Raw genomic sequence first — 4,078 nt, 5'->3', positions numbered from 1 at the left:
TTTTTGATTTATTTATTTATTTATTTGAAAGACAGAAATTACAAGTAGGCAGAGAGGCAGGCAGAGAGAGAGAGGAGGAAGCAGGCTCCCTGCCGAGCAGAGAGCCCGACGCGGGGCTCGATCCCAGGACCCTGGGATCATGACCTGAGCCAAAGGCAGCGGCTTTAACCCACTGAGCCACCCAGGCACCCCTGTGACATATATTCTTAACCCACCCGGAACTCTTACCCACTGAGTTGTCAAGCCCCAGAATCCTCGTCATCACAGTGACCTAAGCAGTCACGGCTGGTTAATCAGAGCTGGAAAGTGAAGGAAAACCCACAGGAATCATGCCACTGAAATCCGCACAGAATCTGACTTCTCCCTGTGGCTTGCAAAGCCACGCAAGAGCGAAAGCTCAGCCTCCTTTACAGTCTCCTTTCCTACCACTTGACTTGCTGGCTCGCTCGCTCACTCAGCTCCAGCCCCACTGGTCCTCTCTGTTCTTCAAACACACCAAGAGTATTCTCATCTCAAACCTTTACATTTGCTGTGCCTTCTTCTTTGAAAGCATTTCTCTAATATTCTTATGTGGTCCAAATGTCACACCCTCAGACAGACTATCCTGTCTACCATATTACATGTACCCTGCTCCCTCCCCCGACTGCCTCCGTGACAATAAAACACTGGACTTTTCTTTTTTTTCTGTTGGATTCCTACCCCTTAGAGTAGTACTTAGTGCAAAGAAGTGACTGGCCAGTCCCTATCTAGACCTTAACCATTTTGAGAAGAGAGGTCAGGTCCCGTTCCTCTTTGCTTTTTCCTTGGTTCTAGTCCATGTAATGTATACAGTAGAGGTCCATGAAATTCCTGGTGGATGGTTAGAGGACTTTTATTTCCCTTTATTTTTTTTTAATGTTTGTCATAGCTTTATTATTATGGTGAAATTATAATTGCCCCAAACCGGAAGTGACACAAAAGTCCAGTAACAGACGAATGTAGAAACAAACATGACACCCTCGAAATCCTACCCAGCAATAAAAATGTCATGAGATATTGATGCAGGTAGGAATATGGATGAATTTATTTTCTTTCAAGATTCTATTCATTTGGGGCGCCTGGGTGGCTCAGTGGTTTAAGCCTCTGCCTTCGGCTCAGGTCATGATCTCAGGGTCCTGGGATTGAGCCCCACATCAGGCTCTCTGCTCGGTGAGGAGCCTGTTTCTCTGCCTGCCTCTCTGCCTACTTGTGACCTCTCTCTCTGTCAAATAAATAAATAAAATATTTTTTTTAAAAAGATTCTATTCATTTATTTGACAGAGAGAGTGAGAGAGCACAGGCAGGGGGGGAGCAGCAGAGGGAGAGGGAGAAGCTGGCTTATTTCCCTACATATCATGGTGGGTTTATGTCTATATCTTTTGTCCTTCCTCCACCACTCACACACTCAAGATGTCTCTCCTTTCTCTTTTCCCCTCCCTCACTGGTTCCTCCCCCAATTAAGTTCAAGTTTCTTTCTCACCCACGCCATGCCTTGCAAAGCCGTGGTCGACTGTGGCTGAGCAACGGTATCCAGCCATCAAACGGGTTTTGGCCTGGCCTCACATCCAAGTTCAGTACCTATATCCTTTCCTGCAGGAGTTAACACTGAGCCCCATCCAGACTTGGCCAGCATGTTATGCCCTGACATCGGAGCCCAGAAGTTTTACCCTTTGGGTGTTTTGAAGAGAAGCAGCTGTTACCGTTTGCCAGCAGAAAGGTTTTGCTTTTGAAATCATCTATGAGGCATGTTCAGGCAGAAAGGGGCTTTCTGGAGGAGGCCTGAGGAGACCCACCACTCATTGGAATTGCCATGCAACTGTGGGCCGATCATGAGGGATGCCCGTTTTCTGTAACAGTGAAGGAGAAACAGTGGCATTCTTTGGGTATAAGTGGATGATAAAGGGGAGGGTTCGTAGGTGAGGTCAGGTAGAGAAAAGAGCATGGAACTTAGAATCAGAAGACCTGAGATTTAAAGGCAGAGTCCTGAGTTCAAGATCCAGTGGTAGGCACAGCTCCCAGCCCTCTGAACCTCTGCTTACTCTCTTGTAAAACAGAGTGTTGCCCTCCTACATTCCTCAAGTCTCTTTGGTTGCAACAGAAACCAGCTTAAGCGAACACAAGGAAACAAAAGGGGTATATTATGAAGACGTCAGGGTAGGTCAGAGAAGTCGCAGGCAAGAATGCAGTCAAGTGTCAAGAATGGACAAGGCTCTGGGGCACCTGGGTGGCTCAGTGGGTTAAAATCTCTGCCTTTGGCTCAGGTCATGGTCTCAGGGTCCTGGGATCGAGCCCTGCATCGGGCTCTCTGCTCAGCAGGAACTTGCTTCCTCCTCTCTCTCTGCCTGCCTCTTTGACTACTTGTAATCTCCGTCTATCAAATAAATAAATAAAATCTTAAAAAAAAAAAAAAGAATGGACGAGGCTCCCACATAAAGTCTCGCACCACTAATTCAAATTTCATCTTTAAAAATTCATGTTAGCTACCACCAAACTGTGGGGCTTGACCTATTGGCATACTATCTTAGCTTCGAAAGCTCTTAGCTTCAAAAGTTCTGTAGAAGACCATTTTGCACCTGACATGGATTCTTCTAGAATCCAGAGACACCTTGGCCTCCTTGGCGTTTCTAGGGTGCACCAGCCACACAGGCTCCCTCATTTGCCGTAATTTGAAAGCCTTAGTAATGCAAAAGTCTCAGCTCTGTAATCACGCTTGGTTAGCTCGAGACTAATGAGTCGTTCGATGTCATTTATGTGTCATGAAGATTGTTTCCCAAATTACCAGTTTATTTCGACTTCACTAATAATTATTTCACAGGAGCTGTTTTAACCACTGTTCATTTGCATGTGTAGAACTCACATGTTGAGAGTAAACTAAGAATGGATTTTTTTTTTTTTTTTTTAGTTAAAGTCAAACTAGAATGGCACTTCACGGTACCTTGGCGGCTCGCCCCTCCTGTAGTAAGCAGCCTCGTGCAAGAATTGACTGTTGTCCCTTTAAAAGCGTCTGCTGGCCGGCTGTGTTTATAATCCTGGAATCCCATGATTCAGTCCCACCTCCCAGCCTTGCTCACACACTCCTGCTCACATTTGGTCTAGATTTGACTTTTCCTTGCTTCAGAAGAACGAGATTCATTGCCAGTCAGAAGCCAGCAGGCCCCCACATTTAGGAAAAATAAATAAATGAATCGTAGTCTGCCAGAGCGAACCGCGCTCTGGTTCCACTGGGTCTTCCGAAAATGGTCACGCAGATCAGATCCTGCTGCGTGTCTGCATCTAGAAAGTGTCAAGTCGTCCAAATGCTTCTCTCTTTTGGCTCATGGGATTCCTGAAGTTACCCTCTGAGGTGTTTGGGGAGGAAGAGGAACAGGTCGTTCATACATTATTTAATGCCTTTTTTTAAATTTTAGATTTTTATTTATTTATTTGACAGACAGAGAGCACAAGTAGGCAGAGAGAGTGGGGGGGAAGCAGGCTCCCTGCCGGAGCAGAGAGCCCCATGCGGGACTCGATCCCAGGATCCCGGGATCATGACCTGAGCTGAAGGCAGCAGCTTAACCCACTGAGCCACACAGGCGCCCTATTTAATGCTTTTTTATTGAGAAACATGTACCTGCCAGAGACGGGGTATTGTCAGGAACTGAGAGCCAGTGCACATGGTGTCTAAGACTGGAACATCCCCGTCCCCAGGTAGCTTAGTGGTTGAGGGGTCGTTGAGCCCTCCCATGAGTCTCGATGCCTTCTTTCACTTACTAGTCATAGCAGACTATGAGAAAAGCCTTATTAACCTCACTTTGTAGGTGAGATAAGTAAAACTCCCAGAGGTCAAGTGACCTGAGTAAGGTCACCCGGCTGATGAGGGGGTGAGCCACAGCTCAAATCTGGGCTTCCTCAACCCACAGGCTATGGATTGGGTCCTGGATTCTTACCTAATTGTGTGACCTCAGGTCAACTCAGATCAACTCAAGCTCTCTTTTCCAGTCTTCCACAGCCCTGGGTTGGGCTTCGAAAGGTAACTGGTGCCACACACAACCGATACTGGGCGTCTCAACTTAGTAACTTC

Source organism: Meles meles, chromosome 8 (assembly GCF_922984935.1).
Source record: "Meles meles chromosome 8, mMelMel3.1 paternal haplotype, whole genome shotgun sequence".
Lineage (NCBI taxonomy): Eukaryota > Metazoa > Chordata > Mammalia > Carnivora > Mustelidae > Meles > Meles meles.
The sequence above is the reverse complement of the archived record's forward strand: the minus strand, read 5'-3'. Positions refer to the sequence as shown.